General features: G+C 45.9%; 1 protein-coding gene across 1 annotated transcript in view; it reads right to left on the minus strand.

Annotated features, from left to right (window-relative positions):
- The window catches only part of RBFOX1 (RNA binding fox-1 homolog 1), a 2068635-nt gene that overhangs the window by 1798128 nt on the left and 246347 nt on the right, over window positions 1-24160 (minus strand). The window contains exon 2 of the mRNA XM_043455523.1: window positions 22650-22682. The gene's annotated coding sequence lies outside the window, so the exon portion shown is untranslated. The remainder of the gene's footprint in view (window positions 1-22649; window positions 22683-24160) is intronic.

The following is a 24160-nucleotide window of genomic DNA, read 5'->3' on the forward strand; positions in this document are numbered from 1 at the left end:
TCCAGTCAATCTCGTCCCCAATACTGTGCTCCCACCCCCCACCCCCATGAATCAATGACAGAGTTCCTTCAAGATCTACAGCTCACGGTCTTTTCAGGGTAAACCTGGGCACCCAGCATCTTCCGTTCACAAGCCCCTTGCCTCACCTCCTGGGCTGCCCTGCCACTTCTGAGAGAGTGGACAAGGAGAGCAGCCGTGGCAGCACCTCGCATCCTGACGATCTCCCTGGGGGCCGGATCCAGGCTCTCTGTCCTCTGCCTGGCCCTGCTCTGGGCGGGGTCCTGGCTCTGTGTTCCTGCCCACGCGGAAACGAGCTCAGGTTTCAGAATGCTCGTTAGTGCTTCCACACAGGCTGCTGCTTCTGGGTGCAGCCAGCACTTGCTGATCTGCTGGGATTGTTTAAACATGAAACCCTCTGAGAGGCTGCTCCAACCCCCGTTGGGGGTTAGGGGGCAGGACCCCTTAGGTTATGCTCCCCAGCATCTGTGCTGCTCTCAGCACATTGTCTTTGTGTGTGTGTGTGTGTGTGTGTGTGTGTGCCCAATCTGTTGTTTAGAACACCAGAAATCCTAGCCATCGTTTTATTCGAGTTCATGTCACTGGCCACTTGTCCCTCCAACTTTGCTATAACACAGCAGACAAGCCAAATATGTCTGCAGTGAGGAAAACCCAAAGGACCCAGGATTAAACAGTTCTGGCACAACCATTCAGATCTGTGTCTGGGTCCCTGAGCTGACCCATCTTCTCTGGACCTGTGTTATCACCTCTGCAAGAAACAGCGGAGAGGAACACAAGGTGGAAATCCACCCAAGGCAGTACTGTGATGCTCAGAGCATCCGGAGAAGGCCATGGTTTGGGGGCTGCTGTGGTGTGTGGGGCAAGGAACCAGGACTGAGACTGTGCTGCCAGGTAAGGGGGATTCCCGAGAAACAAGACTCTGAATAGGATCACCTCTAAAGTCCTCCTAGAATCTACGGCAAGTTTCCAGCAGTATCTGAAGACATCTTTGGATATCACAAGCAGAGAAAGGGGATGCTACTGGCATGTATTGGCACTTGAAAGGCTGGAGGCCAGGGATGCTTGTTGAAACCCTATCATGCACAGGACAGCCCCACGACAGAGTTATCTGGTCCCCAAGTGAATAGTGTCAAGGTTGAGAAACCCTGGAAAAAGGGACTGATGGGTTATTCACAGGAATGAATGGATAGATGGTTTGATTAATGTAATGCGTATCTCTCCACTGTACAAGCCAATGGTTTTACTTACACTATGTGACCAAACGGGGTGTGTGTGTGTGTGTGTGTGTGTGTGTGTGTTAGTTGCTCAGTCATGTCTGACTCTTTGCAACCCAAAGGACTGTAGCCTGCCAATCTCCTCTGTCCATGGGATTCTCCAGGTAAGAATATTGGAGTGGGTTGCCATGCCTTCCTCCAGGGGATTTTTCCCAACCCAGGGATTGAACACAAATTTCCTGCATTGCAGGCAGATTCTTTACCATCTGAGCTACCAGGGAAGCCCTGACCAAACGTTAGTTGTTGTTAATTAAAACATACACAGTACCATATATAAAACAGAGAGCCACCGGGAATTTGTTGGGAACCCAAAGCAGGTCCTCTGCGACAACCTGGAGGGGAGGGTGGGGCGGAGGTGGGAGGGGGGATCACGAGGGAGGAGACACATGTATACCTATGGCCGATTCATGCTGGTGTATTGCAGAAACCATCACAATATTGTAAGGTAATTATCCTCCAATTTTAAAAAAATAATCAATTAATTAAAAAACAAAACAAAACACCCCTGGGAACCTGATGATTTACAGAAGAATGGAGCTTGCCACAATTCTAGGAGCATACATGAACCAAACTTACCTCTTGGCTCTTTTTCAGAAGCCCTCTCTTGACTGGTTATAATCAATATCTTCTAAGCCTTACTCTGACAGGCATGGGGCTAAGCACGCTAAGTGTATCACTCTATTTAATTCTCAAAAACATGCCTCCTCCCCTGGAGAAGAAAATGGCAACCCACCACAGTATTCTTGCCTGGAGAATTCCACGGACAGAGGAGTCTGGCAGGCTACAACAGTCCATGGGGACACAGAGTTGGAAACGACTGAGTGACCAACACTCCCAACCTTACAGGTGAGGAAACAGAGATGCACAAAGAATCACCTCCTGGAGGTAACACAGCTGGTAAGTAGAAGAGAAGGGGGGTGAACCCAGGCCTGGGGTCCAGGACTCTGGGAGCTGAGCCCCCACCCTGGTTGCACCCAGCAGTGGTGCTGGGCAGGACTGTGATACAACAAATGTGTATTTCACCTTCATCTGCATTCCTGGTACTGAGCTCCTGAAGCTCTCAGAATTACCTAAGAGCAATCAGGGTGCCTTTTGTTATATTAATTAGTGGCTTTTGGAAAGCCCCCATGTCACCTAAGGATGTGGGGCTGACTTCCAGGGGAGCCAATAAGGTGATTAGAGTGATTAGAGGCTTGGAACTTTCAGTCCTAACCCAGGCCTCCTGGGGGCAGGGGGGGCCACCTGAGAGTTCAATAGTCAATAGCCAGTGATCTAGTCAATCACACCTAAGGAAGGCTCCAGAAAGCCTCAGAGGACTGGGTTTGGAGAGCTTGCGGGCTGGTGAGCACACGGGGTCTGGGGGGCGTGGCGAGAGGACTCAGAGTCGCTGCGTCTCCTTCCCAGGTGACTCGCCCCGTGTGCTCTTCCATCAGGCTGTTGAGTTATATCCTTTACAACAAACTAGAAGCCTCATAGATGAACCCATTTGCAGGGCAGGAATAGAGACGCACACATAGAGAAGAGACGTGAGCACAAAGGGGAAGGGGAGGACGAACTGGGAGTTAGGACTGACGTAGATACACGGTGCTGTGCTTAGCCGCTCAGTGGTGTCCGATTCTTGGCGGCCCCGTGGACTGCAGCCCGCCAGGCTCCTCTCTCCATGGGGGTTCTCCAGGTAAGAATACTGAAGCAGGTTTCCACGCCCTCCTCCAGGGGATCTTCCCGAGCCAGGGATAGAACCCAGGTCTCCCGCTTTGCAGGTGGGTTCTTTACCTTTGGAGCCACCACCAGGGAAGCCATGTATATTCACTGCCACGTGTGAGAGAGATGGCTGGTGACAAGCTGCTGTGTAGCCCAGGGAGCCAGCTCGGGGCTCCGAGATGGCCTAGAGGGTGGGATGACGGGGTTTGGAGGGAGGGCTGAGAGGGAGGGGATACATGTTTACACATAGCTGGCTCACTCTTCTGTAGAGCAGAAACTAATAGAGCATTGTAAAGCAATTATACTCCAATAAAAGTAAACTGGAAACCCAGTAAGTAAAGCAGCTCTGAGCCCTGTGAGCCACTCTAAAGAATTAACTGTACCCAAGAGATGGGGTGTGGTCATTGGAACCCCTGGCTTATAGCCGATCAGGCAGAAGCACTGGTTCTTCTAGGACTGGCGTCTGAACTGGGGCATCGGGGGGATGGGTGAAGCTGTCTTGTACGACTGAACATATTATTAGCCTGTAGGACTGGACGCTGTCTCCAGGTAGTTAACATCGGAATTGAGTTAAACTGTAGGACAACCAGCTGGTGTCAGAGAATGGCTTCTTGTGGGAAAAAACCCACACCTCTGAGTGGCTGGAGCAGAATCCTAGGGTCGCCCTCTCTGCTGGGGGTCTCCCAGCAGGCACTGAGCACATCTGTAGCAGAGGACTTTCCTCAATGACGATTCAAGCCCCCACCCCCAGCACGTGACCTGAGAGCCAGACCCGGGGTCAGAGCAGAAGTCCCAGGACCCATCGGAGCACCTGGCACCCAGCAGATGTCTGTCAACGAGAGCATAAGTATGAAAGGCGCCTCCTGCTTCCAAACTCCATGAGTGAGTATAATTCATTTCTTTATTTTGGCTTCAAAACAAATTTCTCCAAGTAACATTAATTAGCACAGGGGAAATTTCTGAGGGGATCCCAGAGTAGAGAGCTCAGATCAAGCCAGGATCTCTGGGGGACACTGAACACATCCCAGTCTCTCTGCTGGTCACTTAGAGAGAGAAAGGAGAGTCTGCTCCTCTATACATGGAACTCTCCAGGCAAGAACACTGGAGCGGGTTGCCATTTCCTTCTCCAGGGGGTCTTCCCAGCCCAGGAATCAAACCCATGTTTCCTGCATTAACAGGCAGATTCTTAACCAATGAACCACCTGGGAAGCCCTCTGAAAAAGCCAGACAGCTCTATCTGTCCTGACTCCACTCTCTAAGCAGAGGTCGAAAAAGTTCACATTTTTAGCTAACATTCTGTGTGATGCTTTTCTTAACTCTGCAAGTTGCTATTTTACTAGCAGCTTCCTTTGGGGGCATCAGATGGAAGATTGGCTGATTTAAGGGCGGGGTGGGATGTGGCTGCATTTGAATTTTTTTTTTTTTCTCCAAAGCCTCCAGGAGTCTAATGTGACATTCTGGGTAAGAACACAGCCTCATGTGTGTGCATATGACATCTCCCCTAACGATGTACGAAATCACTGTATGGAGGCAGATCACCAGCAGGGTGGAGAGGAACCGGCGGGAGACTCCATCAGCCTAGCAAACTGTGACCGCCACTCCTACTTCAGAAGAAACAGGCGAGGCTAAGAGGTCCCGTGGCTCTCCATCTGGAAAGTGCTCATCCACAAGGGATGCAAAGAACATCTGGCCTCAGTGCCCAGACTTGACAAGATACGACGTCATTCACATGAAGACTCGAAAAGCAATGGCTCGTGAGTCCCCCGCTGCTGGGCCCAGGTGAGAAATCAGCTCCCCTGACAGAAGCTCCAGCTATTTCTAGGAGATTCTAATGGGACTCTGGGCTTCCCTAGTGGCTCAGAGGTAAATAAACCACCTGTCAATGCAGGAAATGAGTGTTTGATCCCTGGGTTGGAAAGATTCTCTGAAGAGGGAAATGGCAACCCACTCCACTATATTCTTGCCTGGGAAATTCCATGGAATAGAGGAGCCTGGAAGGCTTCAGTCCATGGGGTCGCAAAGAATTGGACTCAACTTAGTGACTGAATAACAGCAGCAGCAGCGGGACTCTGAAAGCACTAGAGCCTGATGAAACGGGAGAAAGAATTTCTCCCCAGGTCGATGCCACACTTTGCCTACGAGGTACTAAAGTCCCTTCACAGAGTTTCTTGTAATCACCTCTGGATCTCACCCATCACACATCAAGGTCTTTCATGATAACTGTTCGTTCCTGTGACCACTAGAACTCTACAGATCAGGCAACTGAGTGACAGAGAAGTTAAGAAACCTGGCTCAGAGTTGGCTTCATTCAGCTCAAAGGTGGAGCGAGAGGGACTGCAGGTGACTAACCCACGGGACTCTCATGGGCTACACCTGGAAAAGTCATACATCACTCTGACGCTCCCTATGCCCAGTTGCACCTGACTTTTTGCAGCCCCATGGGCTGTAGCCCACCAGGCTCCTCTGTCCATGGGATTTTCCAGGCAAGGATACTGGAGTGCAGATGCCATTTCCTCATCCAGAGTATATTCCTGATCCAGGAATCAAACCCACATCTCCTGGGTCTCCTGCATTGACAGCCAGATTTTTTTTTTTTTTTTTTTACCACTGAGCCACCTGGGAAGCCCTATATCACTCTGCCCACTTTCCATTGGCCAGAAGTCAGTCACATGGTCCCATTAAACCACAAGGGATGCTGGGAAATGGTGCTAGTGGTAAAGAATCTGCCTGTCAATACAGAAGACATAAGAGATGCAGGTTCAATTCCTGGGCCAGGAAGATCCCCTGGAGGAGGGCGTGGTAATGCACTCCAACATTCCTGCCTGGAGAATCCCATGGACAGGGGAGCCTGTCTGTGGCTACAGTCCATGGGGTTGCAAAGAGTTGGACATGACTGAAGCAACTTAGGATGCAGGCCCATGAGGCCAAGGGGGAAAAGGCATGGGTTTCAGCAAATTCAGAGCTGTCTCTACCACAGGCACTAAGCAAAGCCCTGGGAGCGCTAATGAGTCTGGGAAGCCAGATTAAAGAATAGACTCTATCATCTTTCAATTGTCCATCTCGTCCACTCCCAGAGTTACAATGAAATCTTTCAGATCTATCCCTGGACAGTGTTCAGAGGAAGAGGAGGTGGAGGTGAAAGTAATCGATGAGGACTCTCTGGAGTTGTCTGGATGTTGCTCAAATGTAAAATTGAGGGATCATTTACTGACAACTTGCTCTGTACCAGGCTCTATACCCCCATGCTAACACTGCCTTATCTCATGTAATCCTCACCCTCATGGGCTTCCCTGATGGCTCAGATGGTAAAAAAAAAAAAAAAAAAATCTGCCTGCCAATGCAAGAGATGTGGGTTTGATCTCCGGGCCAGGAAAATTCCCCTGGAGAAGTAAATAGCAACCCACACCAATATTCTCGCCTAGGAAAATCCAATGGACAGAGGAGCCTGGTGGGCTACAGTCCACAGGCTTGCAAAGAATCAGACAGGACAGAAGTGACTGAGCACGCACACATGCGTTGATGGTGTCAGATTGCAACAATGACTGTTCCCATCTCACAGAAGCGGAGGTGCTGAGAGGTCACCCAGCAATCCCAAGAGAACTGGAAATTACATCCAGGTGAACCTGATGTCAAGTGTTTGCCCCACTGGCTTTTACATGTTTGTGCTTTTTTCTTCCCCTTAATACGATTCTGTTTTGAGAAATAGGGTTTGTACCTTCCAGTCATATTATTTAAACCACAGCATTAGCTCACTCGGAAAGGAAAACATTTTCATAAAATATTCAGTACATGAAATATGAAAGAAAAGAAATATATCCACAGGAAAGTCACTAATCAAAGTGATTTTCTCATCCAGTTGCCTTACGTGACTGGTGTTCTAGTCAGAACACGAAAGAAACAAAGGGTGGATGGCTGAAAATCCCATGCTTATCAGAGGGAGCTGCCTGAAATGCTCTCAGCTTCAAACAAACAGGCTTCCAATTCCAGAAGAAGAGAGACACGCGTGGTCAAATTCCTCACTCAGAACGATTCCGGGAGCCGTCCGTGGGGACCCATGGGTGCTTGTCTCCACATTTGGGACTACATTCCTACGAGGCTGACAGTCTGTTTACCGACACGGTGAGATGGAACACTAAGATGGGTCGTTATCAAGTAGCCTGGTTTCCTTCTCAGAGAATCTGCAGAAGAGAGTCATGAGGGACCAACCTGTACTTTTGCTACTGTCTCCTGGTTCGCTTTCTCTTTGGGGGTGTGGGGAATTTTTTCCCCCCTGGTTGTAATGCACGCCTAATTTTGTAAACACCTGGAATCAGAATGTGTTTTTAAATCAATATTGTGTTGTTTCTGGTCTCCATGCCCTCCCCCTCTCTCCAAAAACAATGACACCATGAAAGTGAGGCTGTGATTTATAACCCACGATAACTGAGAATAGGGGGAGTAGAGCACACAGTACTAAATGGCTCAGGACTGGAGTGTCCACCTCTCTCATCCACCCTGCAGGCCTAATCCTGTGACTGTAAATTGGCCACCCGTGGAGGCTTTGAGCAGCAGATCCTAAGGGCAGGGGCTGGCTCACTCAAATTAAAAATACACACCAAGCTAAAGGAGAGAGAAAAGCCAACAACCATTTTCATTTTCAAAAATAAGACCACATTTTAAATATTCATTTGAATGTATAGTAATAAATGATTACACATTTTAATCTGTTTTCTGTTTGACAATACTTCGTTTGCAGACTCTTCATAGCTTTTAAAAATAGACCCAGAGTCCAGATCCCCATGGCATGAAATTTTTCACGTTCTCTAATTTACAGCAATGTATTTGTGTCAAATTTAGTCTACTAGTTGCCCTAGGGTGCGTTAGCACCGGTGGCTGAGAAGCCACCTGCAACTTGAGCCCAGGCATCACATAGGGCTGTGGATCAATCCTGGGACTAGGGTGCCTCTCCGGTGGACAGACTCTCCCCCGAGACATAAGCAACCCGAGCTCCGCTTAGCACTTGTGTTAGAGACAGCTCCCATCCCTTTTCCCCTTTGAGTTCACAGTTAGACCACATTTCCCAGCCTCCTCTGCAGTTCAGTGGGACCACGTGACTGAGTTCTGGCCAATGGGAGGTGGCAGAAATGATGTATCACTTTTCCAAGCATGGCCCTTAACAAGTTGCCTGAATGGTCACCTGTGCTCTCCCTGGTTCCATCTTCCAACTGAACGAAGCTGATTCTGAGGCAACTTGACAATTCCTCTGTTCCTCAATTGCATGATTTATAAAATGGGGGCAAACATAGGATCCACTATTGGTTGTTTTGAGGAATACTTAATGAAGTAAAAAACAAGACCTCAGAACTTAGCAGTTGACCTGAAGGACTGTGAAATCAAAGTTTAAGGCTTTGCTTCATAGTCATGTAACTCAGGGGCAAGTTTTTTAACCTCTCCATCTATTTCCCATTCTCTAAAATAGGGATAACAATACTCCCTGGATAGTAATGTGGTGGAAGTAATTTTTTAAAAAGATAGAAAATGCTTAGAATATAGTAAACCTGCCATCTAGTGAGTACTATATAAGTCTTACCTGCTACTAATACTATTACTATTGCTGCTACTATTGCTATCATAATAATTACTATGCTTTGAAGAGTGTCTGGTGCATAGTACTATTCATAAATGTTGTTGTTCAGTTGCTCACTTGTGTCCAACTCTTTTGTGACCCCATGGACTGTAGCCCACCAGGCTCCTCTGTCCATGAGATTTCCCAGGCAAGAATACTGGAGTAGCTTTCCATTTCCTTCTCCAGGGGATCTTCCTGACCCAGGGATCAAACCCCCGCATCTCCTGCACTGCAGGCAGATTCTTTACCATCTGAGCCAGTAGGGAAGCCCATTCATCACCATTTCTGTAAAACACCTGCAACAATAGACTCTACCAGAATTCAGTGAAATAATAGGTACAAAGCCTTATCATGGTACCTAGGATTGAAAACACATAAGCCTTGAATAACCTCTGGTCCTATTCAATGCCACATGTGCTCTGGTGGGAAAGAAGGCTCAGAGGGTCAAGACCAGACTCTGGGCACAGATGAAGTGACAGAGGAGGTAGAAACAATTGAAGGAATGCACCAACACCAAACTTCACCTTTTCTATAATATGAACTGGACACCACCCAGTTCTGGACTTTGACCAACTAGAATCAGAAGGCAATCCAGAGCCAAGGATGGACAGAGTTCCTAACATGGAAACTTAGACCCAGAAAGTGTCCCTACAGAAGACTCAGTGGGTCCACAGACTTGGATAAGAAAAAATAAAATTTTATTTCCAGTAACCTCTAATTGTAATCTAACATTCCCTTTAGTGGGGCTTCTCCGGTGCTCAGATGGTAAAGAATCTGTCTGCAATGTAGGCGACCCAGATTCAATCCCCAGGTCAGGAAGATCCCTCAGAAAGGGGAATGGCTACTCACTCCAGTATTCTTGCCTGGAAAATCCCATGGACAGAGGAGCCTGGCAGGCTCCATGGGGTTGCAGAGTTGGACATGACTGAGTGGCTAATTGGTTGGGTTTTTTGGTTCATTCCCTTTAGAATCAATTTGCCCACAAAAGTGCATATAGTCAACGCCATGGTTTTTCCAGTAGTCATGTACAGAAGTGAAAGTTGAACCACAAAGAAGGCTGAATGCCAAAGAATTGATGCTTTTAAATTGTGGTGCTAGAGAAGACTCTTGAGAGTTCCTTGGACTGCAAGGATATCAATTCAGTCAATTCTAAAGGAAATCAACCCTAAATATTCATTGGAAGGACTGATGCTAAATGCTCCAATACTTTAGCCAGCTGATGAGAAGAGCCGACTCACTGAAAAATGCCCTGATGCTGGGAAAGTTTGAAGGCAAAAGGAGAAGACGGCAGCATAGGATGAGATGGTTAGATAGCATCACTGACCCAACAGACATGAATTTGAGCAAGGTTTGGGAGGTAGCAGAGGACAGGGGAGCCTGGCATGCTGCAGTCCATGGACTCACAAGAAGTCAGACACTACTTAGCCACCAAATGCCAACAACAAATTCCCTTTAATTATAAAATGTAAATAGCAATTCACAGTAGAATTACCAGTACCTGTGAGTTTTTCACCTACAGAGTCCACTGAATTTTTCAGTCATGATATTATAATTGTCATAGATATCTCAAAATGTCATAAGCTTGTTGCTGTTTCCAAGTTACAGTAATTATTAAACTTGTTATTTAGTGTATTAAAAAAGAAAACAATGATTTTACTGGATCCCATTTATTATTTCAATAAATGCAGTTCAATACATATGTTTTCCTTAGTGATCCTAAGTATTTCATATTATGCATTTTAAAACTTTATTCTCAGGTGGTGCTAGTGATAAAAAAAAAAACACTTGCCTGCCAAAGCAAGAGATGTAAGAGATGCCTGTTCGATCCCTGGGTTGGCAAGATCCCCTGAAGGAGGGCATGGCAACCCACTCCAGTATTCTTGCCTGGAGAATCCCATGGACAGAGGAGCCTGGCGGGCTGCAGTCCACGGGGTCACAAAGAATCAGACATGACTGGAGCAATTTAGCGCACAGGCACACATTCTCCAAAATGACCCACCATTATCCTCAGATATCAAAGGGACTCATGAAACACAAAAGGTACCAGTTCCTTGGTCTAGGGTCTCGAGGACCCTCAGTTCTACACAACTGAAGAGGCAGGTCAGGACTGCAGACACCTGGTGATTACCCAGGTGTCTTCTGGCAGGTATCCTCCCAAGCCTTCCACTACTACATCTATAATGAGGAGCTCATCAGCTTTCCCCCAAATCCTCCATAGGATACTACAAGAATCAAATATGGCGCCGAATGTGGATCTACTGGCGGAAAGGAGTAAGTTCTGCATAAACTTGGGGCACTGACCGTATCATGCTTTGGAGACTTAACAGACCCTTCTCTAGATTCCTCCTGGGGGTCCTGCGTGTTGCTCCCAGGTCCTACTCCTAGGATGCTACAGAAGGAAAGCTGCCAAGGGCTGTGGGAGGCAGAGACCATTGGAGGCTCTGCTGTCATATCATGAATTGAGTCCTGGCTGGATCCCTTGCTAACAATAGTCTCATCCCTTTGAACCTGTTTCTTCTTCTTATGGCAGAAAGAATGACAGTGGAATAAGAAAAACCTGTTCAAAGCATAAAACAGAATGCCTGCCAGGTAACCACAGTGTAGGGTTTGGTGAAGCATGGTGGTTGGGACAACAATAGAGATGACTGTTATCATCATTATCACACAGTGGCAGGTATCTACTCCTCATGGACTATCTATGTGAGCCTACATTTCCAAGCCCCTTGCCCGTGGGCACAGTGGGACAGATTTTAGCTGGTGGATCGTGGGTGCAAGGGATGGGTGCCATTTCTGTGCTGACAGTGAAGAAGACACGTGAGATTCCCTCATTCTCTCCCCTCCCCTGCCATAGGGATGGTGGAGGTGTGTGCTGACATGGTGGAGCCACAGGACAGAGCAGCCTGTATCGCTCGATCACTAGGAGAGAGCTCCCCAGAGAGTCACCCTGTGCTCACTGGATTGGTCCCCTGAGCAAGAAATAAGCCTCGTTGGGTAAGCCATTGAGATTTCCTGGTTAACCTGCTACTTCAGCACCGCCTAACCTCTCCTGACTGATATATTAACTAAGAAAACCACAAAGAAACAGGCAACATCTACATCTCTTAATGATGACAATGGCTAGGTCTACACGAGACACACTTAGAATTCAACACCATCTACTCGGACATGAGTAGATAGTCCTCAAGCAAAGTCTGGGGAGAATCTAGTCCAAAGACTGAATGTAGTCCAAGGAGAGATGCTCAGAGGTCACTCACTCCAGTGTCTGCATTCCATCTGAAAACCCTGCTGAACCAGGACAGCATCTATTCATTGGAAGTGAGGTAGCCTCCTGAGACACCTCGTCTGTAGACTTTAGCTGAACCACCAAGGTGCTATTCCTACACACAGTTCTCTCTTCTTCCCATCAAAGATTCATGGAACTCTTGAGCAATGCAAAAAGCTCTCAGTATCCATGTTGCCCCCAGTAGGTAAGGAGGAGGGCGTGGAGGACCAGAATTCCTGTCTATGGCACCGCTCGGGATGGTACAGGGGCAAAGTATAAGGCATAATTAACACATTTCAAACCAGCATGTAAAACGTGTCAGCTGTTTTGAGTGTTAATTAATATTTTTGCAAGCTAATTACATTAGAATGACAAGGCCAGGAAGACACTGAAAGAGTTTACCAATTTTGTTCCGCTCCTCTTGTTTAACTGGCTACATGGATTACCACTTTATTCAATTTTTATTTTTTTTTTAATTTACCAGAAATGATCTAAACACCACGCTATTTCACAGCTATCATCATTTATTCATAGCTCAATAGAGGAAGCCAGAATAGCAATAACTCTTTCTCTTTTTTTCTCCTCCTAATTGTCATTCTGGGGAGATAAGTGGAATATCAGCCTCGAGTCAAGCTACATTAGTGCTGAGAAGCAGGCTCAGTCATGAAGTTTCTCCAGTGTGCGCTAGCATCATTTGTCAGGAGAGGTTTGTGCTGAGCAATCAGACTGTAACCCAAGGGGGTGTTCAAGCCTGCTTCCCCCATCTTAGCTGGGCTGCTAGTGCCAAAGGCAAATGGCCTAGAATCAAACACTAACTCTGCCTGCTAACAGCGAGGCCGTGAATGGATCCCATCAACTCTTCTGAGCCTTGGTTCTCTCACCCACTAAATGAAGGTTATTTACGTGAATACTTATCCACCCAAGTCTGTTGGGAAGAAGAAACGAGGTGGTCCATGTAAAATTCTCAGCACTGCGCCTGGCAGGCAGCGGACATCCCATAAACGCCGGCCGCTCTCACGGCCACCACCACCACCACCGTCATCAAGGGTTTTCTTGTCTGCGGCCCCACTGCCAGGTGCCGAGCCACATGTCTGGGGGATTTCCCAGTTCTCCTGCCCATCCCTCACCTACACCCACAGTAAACCCAAGGCAGTCTCTCTGCTGTTTGCCAAACTTGGTCCAGATTATTAAAATATACCATGCACCATGGTATCCAGGGATATGACCCCCAATGCCTCTTACTGACCTTAATGCTAGGGCACAGGGGTGGGTGGGAGAGGAGGATGACTTGATCACCCCCTCTAGGTGTTCATTCTCTCCCTTGAATCCTCCTCTATTTTAGAACTTGAATAAAAAGCATCTGTTCATCCATCTGTGTATTTTATTAGGCTTTGGGTTCTATGAGAGCAGGAGATGTGTCTTATTCATTTTACATGTGTGCATGCTAAGTCGCTTCAGTTGGGTCCGACTCTTTGTGACCTCACGGACTGCAGCCCTCCAGGCTCCTCTGGCCATGGGATTCCCCAAGCAAGAATACGGGAATGGGTTGCCATGCCCTCCTCCGGGGGATCTTCCTGAGCCAGGGATCAAACCAGAGTCTCCTGCATTGCAGGTGGATTCTTTACTATCTGAGCCACCAGGCTCTAAAAAAATTAGTGATGTAATAATAGATGCCCTTTCAGCTCGCTGCATCAGTGCATGCTCCTCCAAAGAGATCCATCTGCTAATGCGTATGTGGTCCACAGGCTTCCAGAACCTCTAAGCCCAGCCCGATTCCAGCCACAACCCCTCTTCCCTCTTGTTCACTAGTGTTTCTATGATTCTCTCAGGGGCAGCTCACAGTTCCCCATATGGAGCTTCTCCTTCTCTGGCCTGTTACAAATCTTTGCCTTTGGCCTCAGTTTCTACAACCAGTTGAGTTCCTACCACCCAGGCTGATTCTGAACATCCCAACACTCCCCTTCAATGGTCACATCTTTAAGCCTCCTCTGTGGAAGCCCCACCCCCGTGGATCAGTCCATTTCTCCTTTGCCATTGATAAAGACAGGCTAAACTATCGGAGTGTTATGACATTACAGACCCTGGCAGGCTGGAGCCTCTGCTGTTGGGTCTAATTTGGTGCACCGAGTCTGAGAGCTAGAGTGAGATGTGAGCCCGGAGCACACCTTTTGATCTTAAGTAGTCAGAAGGTTGGAGTGTATAATGCTATGGAAATAAATGGTGTCAAAACTGTAGGAAATAATTTATGGTGTGGGAATGGGCTCTGTGATCACAGAGCTCTCACATCATCTTGAAACAGAGAGTCGACGAGGTTGGTTGAACTGTGGCAGGGGAAGGCGGGCAGGGAGGAGGAAGGAGAAGAGGAGAGACTGGGTTTTTCTCACGGGAGTTGGGAGGCCCAGTCTATGTCTCTGAGAAACAGGAGGTGACTTCCAGTTTAAGTTTGTCACCTTGGCTGACTTTGGGGTCTGAGAGTCATGGATGAGATTCTTGATCCCCTTCCTATGACCTCCGTGACTTGCTTAATTAAAAAACGTGAGCCTTGGTTTGCTCATCTGTAAAATAGGAAAAATACTAGTACATACTGCATAGGGCTCTTGTAAGGGTGAAATTAAATAAGTTATATAAAATATCTTATAGAGTGCCTGGCATATAGTCAGATGCAAATTAAGACCCAATGGACTTTTTCTTTCCCTTTACTCTTTTTCATTAACCTTATTGCAATGTATAAGTGGTGAGATTCTTCTAACTCATCCTCAAAAGCTCAGAGTAACAGAAGCCAATTTTTTTCTGATATAAGCAGTAGAAAGGGAATTTTTTGACTGCTCGCCTTTCTCAGGGACCTTCACTTAATTTCCAAAGAGTGAGGTGCTTCTGGAAGACTCAAGACCTGATGCATCCATTTGGTTTAGAGACTATGAACTGATTTTAGCTGACACCCTGCTCTTTCCTTCTAAATGTCAGAACGAGCTCCCAAGAAGCCTAACCAAAATAACTACAATGACTAGCATATATGAAGGGTTATTTGTGCACCAAGTAACATTGCTAATTGCCTCCCACAATTTATACCATGACTTTTCACCTTCACCAAAAAGCCATAAGGTTCTAAAATAGGTAACCAACAAGGACACCCTGTATAGCAATAGGCACTCTATTCAATATTCTATAATAGCCTAAATGAGAGAAGTTGAAAAAGAATAGATATATGTATATGAAAAATGTTGTTATACACCTGAAACTAGCATATACTCCAATATAAAACAAAAATTTTTTTAATTGAAAAATAAAAATGGGGGCAAAAAGCTATCAGGTCCATTCTTTATCTTCATTCGGTAGAAGAGACAAACAGGACATGCAAAGGTTAAGAAATTTGCCCCAGTTTCACCGCTTGCCGGGACTGGAGATGGGAAGTGCTGGAGCTGGGGTTTGAACCCAGGCATTGGACTCCACAGCCTGTACACACAACAGTCAAGTTCATGGCAGAGCATGCCCCAGCACTGCAGTCAGACCCTGATTCAGACATTGGTCCTGCTATTTAATCCTTACGTAAGTGTGGCCAGCATATGTCACCTCTTAGAGTATCAGTCTCCTCCTCTGTGAAGTATGGATGGTGGCACTCACTGTAAAGATCATCGTGAAGCTAACGCAGTGCTCAGCGCGTAGTACACACACGGTGGATGACATGGTGTGTTCAGGGCTGCTGCTGGCAGCTCAGCTCCCTTCCCTGGTGCTGTCAGATGTCCGTTTACCGGGCAGATCTCACTGATCAATCAGCCTCTGGACAGTGCCTCCCATCAGCGTCCCTCTTCCTGCTTATCTTTCCCTCTTTAACACTCAATTCTACACCTGCTACTCACTGGGTATATGAGGGCTGCCAGCCATCATCTCTTTTGGTCTCCTCTTTTTCCTTCAAATTCATCTGCACTTACTCTCCCATTTTTTCTCCAGTTCAGTTCAATCCAGTTGCTCAGTCATGTCCGACTCTTTGTGGCCCCATGGGCCGCAGCACACCAGGCCTCCCTGTCCATCACCAACCCCCGGAGTTTACTCAAACTCACGTTCATGGAGTCGGTGATGCCATCCAACCATCTCATCCTCTGTCGTCCCCTTCTCCTGCTGCCCTCAATCTTTCCCAGCAACAGGGTCTTTTCAAATGAGTCAGCTCTTTGCATCACATGGCCAAAGTATTGGAGTTTCAGCTTCAACATCAGTCCTTCCAATGAACACCCAGGACTCATCTCCTTTAGGATGAACTGGTTGGATCTCCTTGAAGTCCAAGGGACTCTCAAGAGTCTTCTCCAACACCATCAATTCTTCGGCACTCAGCTTTCTTTACAGTCCAACTCTCACATCCATACATGACTACTGGAAAAACCATAGCCTTGACTAGACGGATCTTTGTTGGCAAAGTAAAGTCTCTGCTTTTTAATATGCTATCTAGGTTGGTCATAACTTTTCTACCAAGGAGTAAGCATCTTTTAATTTCATGGCCGCAGTCATCATCTGCAGTGATTTTGGAGCCCAAAAAAATAAAGTCTGACATTGTTTCCACTGTCTCTCCATCTATTTGCCATGAAGTGATGGGACCAGATGCCATGATCTTAGTTTTCTGAATGTTGACTTTTAAGCAAACTTTTTCACTCACCTCTTTAACTTTCATCAAGAGGCTCTTTAGTTCTTCTTCACTTTCTGCCATAAGGGTGGTGTCATCTGCATATCTGAGGTTATTGACATTTCTCCTGGCAATCTTGATTCCAGCTTGTGCTTCATCCAGCCCAGCGTTTCTCATGATGTACTCTGCACATGAGTTAAATAAGCAGGGTGACAATATACAGTCTTGATGTACTCCTTTTCCTATTTGGAACCAGTCTGTTGTTCCATGTCCAGTTCTAACTGTTGCTTCCTGACCTGCACTTAAATAAACTGTCTGCTTTAGGTGTGGGTCCACCATGATGCAAAATCACCACAGCACATTTTCAAAGCCACAGGTCTCACACTAAACTTTTAGATATTTATTTATGCCCTTACTTTATACAAGAGATAAAAGACATGGGGTTGTGTGAGGAAGCAAAATAACAATTGTGGATTATTTGTTCTGTGTGAGGTACTGTCTTCAGATTACGAAATTTTCAAATTCAAATCGATCTTTTTTGGGGGGGGGGGCTGGTTTTCATTCTTGCCATTGTATGGATAAGAGACCTGTTCAGCAGTGAAGTGACTTGACTGCAGGTACATAATTTATAAATTGTGGACCCATGATTCTTATCTCATCTCTAAGAGTCCAGAGCACGCGGCTTTCTCCACTGCAACCCTCTTGGCGCAGTAGCTCAACTTTCTCTTGTAAAATGTTCTCACTTCTCAAGTGACTTGGAACAGCCAGGACTGGCCTTTTGTTCACAGCAAAAGAAATTCAGTCTCTTCTCAAAAGTTCTGGCTTCTCTCCAACTGGGCCAGAGTATTCAGAGGCTCTGTAACCCCTGGATCTTCTTTTCTGAGACTCAGGACTGAAACAAGAAAAATGCATGATTCCATGGCCTGGGTTCAAGTTTCCTTCGAGACGGACACAGGGATTGGTGGAAGCAAGTACCTTTCTCTGAGGCCACCAGGTTCTGCCACCTGCACTGCTTCCCACTGCAATTATTTGGGATAGCGAGACTGTAATATCAATCAATCTCACTTCGATTGCTTTGCCATGAAATAGGAGCTGGCCAATTTGTCAAAATTGAGGCCCTCCACGGGGTTTATATTGCCATTAAACCATCAACAGGAAATCATTAAGGTGAGGCAAGAAACCAACCGGTAACTGAAAAGAAATGATTTTTTTTTCAAACATCCTCGCCTGCAACCTTCTTTGTCTGGCTGTCAGTGCAGCCACGGCAGGGCTGGGTCTCAGATCTCCGAGCCGTCTTGCAGTCAGGGAGATGGAGAGAACTCAGACGCAGGCATTTGCAATCCAGTGGCTGCGCCCAGGTTACTTGGTTCTCTCGCAGCAGGGCAAGCTGCGTGACGACAAACAGTGGGGGCTGGTGGGGGGGGGGGATGTGTATGCATTTGTGCGATAAAACAGGCTTAATGATTCCGAAGAGGAAAGAGTCCAGGAGACGTACAGTAGCAACTCAGGAACAAAATGGAACCATGCAGGGCCAATTAATGTGCAAATATGTGTGTGCTGAACTTGCATTCCATTCATCTTGTGGACATGAAAATTGGGCCATTTATCTGTTATATTATGTATGTGACATCTTAGTTTGGTTCTTACAGGCTGCTTGGGGACAAAGGGCCATGTGCTTTGCGGCAAGCAGAGGGAATTTAAGATAAATTCTTCAGCTGTCATAAACATTGCTGGGCAGAATTTGGTCAGAAGATAAAGCTCTTTCCTCTGCAGGGTTTTAACATTTCTCAATAGTCCATGTGCCATCTTATTAAAGCTGTGTGTGGGGCAGGGAGGGGTGGCATATGCCATGAAAAATTATTGGCACAAACAGCTTGCTGTCATGTTTTCAAAGTCCAGATTTAGCAAACGTTATTCACATATTCACTGTCAATCTGCAGAAAGAAAGGGAACTGGCAAAGCCATTCATTCTCACTGCTTCTGTGGGTTTGTAATTCTTCTTGTCTGCCTTTTACCAACGTCTCCTCCACAGGTGGGGTTTGTTCTGTTTAAATTACAACTGTTTGTCTGTACTTAGGGGAAAAAAAAAAAGTCATTTGAGAAGGGAAAGGACCTCACAGAAGCACTTTCTCAGAGCCACTATTATTTACCTAACAGAGCATGCCATGAATATGGATCACACATTAAATAACGGTGATCGCTTGCTTTGATGAATTGCCATTAGAAATTCAATTAATAAAAGGTTACCTCCCTGCAGTAGTGCAAAAAATATGATCTGGCTCCAACAATTATAACTTAGCCTTGGAAACACTGGTGAGGAGAAAGGAAAAGTTTTGTGTGTGTGTTTTAAACCTGTTCCATCTGTGACATAGGATTCTGGAATTAAAATGAATGAATGAATGAATGGGTGAGCTTAGGCTATTTTTGATCCACAGTTTTGTCTCTAGGCTGAGAGCTCTACACTTCCTCATTCCCTTGTTTTCATTATCTTGTGTTATACTTTTTAGGCTGTGTTTTTTCATTTTTGTTGCTGCTTTTTGTTTTAACCAGGCGGCTTCATTGCTTTCCTTGGTATACAAATTATATACCATAAAGTACACTCATCTTAGGTGCAGAGCTCCATAAATTTCACACATGACGGTCCCCCATGTAACCATATCTAGATGAAGGTGTTGAGTATTCCCATTGCCCAGCTGGCTCTCTTGTGTCCTGACCTAAAGGTAACCCAGACTGTTACTTTTATCACCCACTCAGAGGTGGGTGCTGATTTATATGTAAATGAAATCATACAGGATGTATTTTTAACTCAACATTATTACTCTGGGCTTTCCTGGTAGCTCAGTGGTAAAGAATCCCCCTGCCAAAGCAGGAGACACGCGTTCAATCCCTGATCCAGGAAGATCCCACGTGCCACAGAGCAAATAAACCCTGTGCACTATAACTATCGAGCCTGTGCTCTGGAGCTTGGGAGCCACAGCTACTGAAGCCCAGTGCACTAGAGCCCATGCTCCAAAACAAGAAAAGTTATCACAATGAGAAGCCAGTGTACCGCAACTACAGAGTAGCCCCTGCTTGTCATAATCAGAGAAAAGCTCATGCAGCAGTGAAGACCCAGCACAGCCAAAAATAAACAAAAACTTTTTAAAAAGTCATAATGTTTAAATATATAGCTATTTAAAATTCATAAAGACTATTTCCTGTATCCATTGATAACTATTTTTGATTAGCATCCTATATTCCATGGTATGACTATATCACGATTTATTCATGATCCTGTTAATGGACATGAAGTTTGTTTCTGTTTTTTGGCTATGATAAATAAAGCTTCTATGAAAATTATCGTGTACATCTTTTGGTGGCCATTGGGCACACAAGCAGGAGTGGAATTGCTAGAACATTAAACATTATTTCACCTAAGTTTAAAGTATTGCGAGTCTCCAAAACTCCAATTTTCAATCTGGAAATAATGATAACAAAAACCCTGCCATGTGTGATTTCTGTGAAATTGAAAAGGGGCAACAGATGTAAAGGTGTTTTATTGTTGATTATTTGTTTTAAACTGCCAAATGTAGCACAAATGTGAGACTGTTCCTAGGGGGTTGGGGGGCAGAGAAGATGAGTGTGTGAAGCATTAGTCCCTGAACACAGTTGTGTCTGACTCTTTGCAACTGCATGAACTGTGGCCCACCCGGCCCCTCTGCCCGTGGAGTTCTCCAGGCAAGAATGCTGGAGTGGGTTGCCATTTTCTTCTCCAGGGGATGGCGATCAGAGGAAACAGGCATCTGTCCATGGTGCTGATCCTAGAGCACTGAGACATATGCAGACATGCTCTATTGACAGAAAGCAGAGTCAGCCCTCAAGGAGTGACAGAGCTACCATTTATCCACACCCACTATGCACCAGGCCATGATATGGGTGGTTTACATGCTGCTATTCATATATTGAAATCCTGTCCCCCAAGGTGATGGCATTAGGAGGTGGGGGGTGTCTGGAGGTGATCACACCTCAGCAGTGGGATTAGTTCCCTTGTAAGAAGAGATACTGGATATTCATTGGATAGTGGGTATTCATTGGAAGGATTAATGCTGAAACTGAAGCTCCAATACTTTGGCCACCTGATGCGAAGAGTTAACTTACTGGAAAAGACCCTGATGCTGGGAAAGATTGAAGGCAGGAAAAGAAGGGAATGACAGAGGATGAGATGGTCAATAGCATCACTGACTCAATGGACTTGAATGTGAGCAAACTCTGGGAGGTAGTAAAAGACAGGGAAGACTGGCGTGCTGCAGACCATGGGGTCACAGAGAGTCAGACATGACTGAGCAACTGAACAAGAAGAAGAAGAGACAGAAGAACTTGCTCTCTGTCTTCCTGTCATGTGAGGATACAATAACTATTTGAAAACCAGAATGAGGGTCCTCACCAGACACCAGATCTGCCAGTACCTTGATCTTGAACTTCCCATCTGTCTAAACTGTGAATAATGAATTTCTGTTGTTTAAGTCCCCAGTCCATGAACTGACTAAGACACAGGGCATGGCAGTTATCAGCCAGCCTTTTGTACCTTGCCGGACACAATCACAAACCCCAGCTCACTCTCTCTCATTAGCTGAATTGTTCTAGGAAAGTCACTGAGTCTCTCTGAGCCTCAGTTTATTCTTCTGTGAAATGGGGACTATAACAGTGGATACATCCCGAGATTTCTGTAAGGATTTTATAAGGTGATGCATGTGAAATCTTTACATAATGAATGGTATATGGTAGGTCCTGGATACATGGAAACTAGTTCTCTGTTTAGAGTAAATCAAGAGTAAACATTGGCATGGCCCTTTTAATGCTCTCAGCAGCCTTGTGTGATGTATTGCCATTCTCACTCTGAAAACAAGCAAAGGAGCTTTGGGTGGACACATGACTGGCCCAAGGAATTGCCCCAAGATCATCAGGAATCAGGTGGCACTAGCAGCTCCTTACCCCACTCCATCCTTCTGCATCCTGACCCTCTTCCCCTCCCAATGATCTGCCTCGCCAGGCCTCTAAAGTAACATTCATACCACTCATGAACCACGTGCCAAGTCACTTCAGTCGTGTCTGACTCTTTGTAACCCTATGGACTGTGGCCCGTCAGGCTCCTCTGTCCATGAGATTCTCCAGGCAAGAATACTGGAGCAGGTTGTCACACCCTCCCCTCCAGGGGATCTTCCCCACCCAGGGATGAAACTGGTGTCTCTTACATCACCTGCATTGGCAGGCAGGTTCTTTACCACTAGTGCCACATGGGAAGCCCTGTGAACCACAGTCCCTGGAAAACTTTAGCACACCAAGCTATCCTATCCAAGGATGCAGACATCTGAACTGGAGTTTCCACTCTTTGAAATGATCTCCCCTTGAGTTTTGTAGAACACTGCCAGCATCTGCCTTCACACTCCTTATTCCATATGACCCCCTGACAATCATGGGATGGGTCCAAATAAGTCGAGCTACCCTCACTGAGTACGTGAGAAAAGTAAGTCTCAGCAGAGAAAGTGATGGATGCATGAGGTCACACAGAACCGAGGCTGTGGAGGCCCTGGTCAAGGTCTATTGCTGTATACACCTGGTAACTTGCAATTGGGATGACAACAGCTCCATGGCCCTGGGTATATTTTGCAGGTACCCATTCAGTGACGTCATGTACAATTCCTCATGGATGATCACCCTGCTGGCACCTGCTGATAAACATCTTTTTAAATTCTCTACCTACTGTCAGCATCAGTCACAGTCCCCTTACTGCCCCAGAGGGTGAACTGGGAGAAGAAAAAGAGGGAGGGAATGAAAACCACCAGAGAGACAGATGGAGGTCTCACTGCTGAAGCAAGGACTTGTCTCGATGGAGCTAGAATCATTAAGTGGATATTCAGACTCTGGAGTCACCAAGACAGAAGCAAGTGGGAGACCCAGCTTTGAGGCCATCCACCATCTTTATCAGGCTACTCAGCACACAGTCCATAAAGAGTACCAGGGGAGAACCAGTCGACCCCAAACCCAGCACCATGGAAGCCACACAACTGACAGCACAGGAGACAAATCTCCAGGAGACTGTGCAGAGCACAGTCACAACCATAGCACCTACTCCATGCATCACAAAAGAAAATGGTTTCAGAATGTCCTCCAAAGAGACAACAAAACCACATTTCCTACCTCAGTTTTGCTGGCAGCCAGGCTTGCCGAAACCTGCAAGTTAAAAGAAAAAGACATTAGTATTGATTCAACAAGAAGGTAATTGGATTAATTGTCTTTTTAAAGGAACTGGCATCAATAATTTGTTATGACCCGAGGGGACAATGGGTGGGACACACACACACACACACACACACACACACATGTGGAGGTGCTTTTTCTTCTAGCAAGCACAGGAGCAAGATTTGTTTTTCCAGTCCTGTGAATAAGGTGAAGAGGATAATTAATATTTTCAACACATTATAACAATCTTGCCAGGAAGAAAAAAGGGGAAGGGCTGTGTGCAATGCCCATGCACTGATAATGATTAAATGAACACCAAAAAAGCAAAGGCACTGAAGACATTGAGGGTTTTTTTTTTTCCCTTAAAGTTTTGAGTCAGTGTTCTGAAAAGATACAACTACAAACTACAGAAACTGCAACCTTCTGTTCCAAAATGCCTCAAAACACTCTGAACCAAAGAGTGATGCCAGGCATTGTGCCATGTTCTTTATGTCATCCCCAGAACAACTTTTATTATCCCATTTCATTGCTGAGAGTATTGGGCTTAGAAGAAAAGTAATCTTTTCCAGCTCAGAAAGTTATTCAGTAGAGGAAGTTAGATTTAAGCTCAAGAAAAAGTCACAGACTTTCAGGCTTCTAACCACAGCCCATTCCGAACTAAAGGACTTGATTTATTTATTTTTTTGCAACTGTACTTGTATGTTTATTTTTTTCCCAATTATTTCTATCAGTTGGAGGCTAATTACTTTACAATATTGTAGTGGTTTTGCCATACATTGACATGAATCAGCCATGGATTTACATGTGTTCCCCATCCTGAACCCCCCTCCCACCTCCCTCCCCATCCCATCCCTCTGGGTCATCCCAGTGCACCAGCCCCGAGCACTTGTCTCATGCATCCAATCTGGACTGGTGATCTCTTTCACACTTGATAATGTAGATGTTTTGATGCTGTTCTCTCAGATCATCCCACCCTCACCTTCTCCCAGAGAGTCCAAAAGTCTGTTCTATACATCTGTGTCTCTTTTTCTGTCTTGCATATAGGGTTATCATTACCATCTTTCTAAATTGCATATATATGCATTAGTATACTGTATCAGTGTTTTTCTTTCTGGCTTACTTCACTCTGTATAATGGGCTCCAGTTTCATCCACCTCATTAGAACTGATTCAAATGAATTTTTTTAATGGCCGAGTAATATTCCATTGTGTATATGTACCACAGCTTCCTTATCCATTCGTCTGCTGATGGGCATCTAGGTTGCTTCCATGTCCTGGCTATTATAAACAGTGCTGCGATGAACATTGGGGTGCACGTGTCTCTTTCAGATCTGGTTTCTTCGGTGTGTTTGCCCAGGAGTGGGATGGCTGGGTCATATGGCAGTTCTATTTCCAGTTTTTTAAGGAATCTCCACACTGTTCTCCATAGTGGCTGTACTAGTTTGCATTCCCACCAACAGTGTAAGAGGG

The sequence above is a fragment of the Cervus canadensis genome, chromosome 32 (assembly GCF_019320065.1).
Source record: "Cervus canadensis isolate Bull #8, Minnesota chromosome 32, ASM1932006v1, whole genome shotgun sequence".
Lineage (NCBI taxonomy): Eukaryota > Metazoa > Chordata > Mammalia > Artiodactyla > Cervidae > Cervus > Cervus canadensis.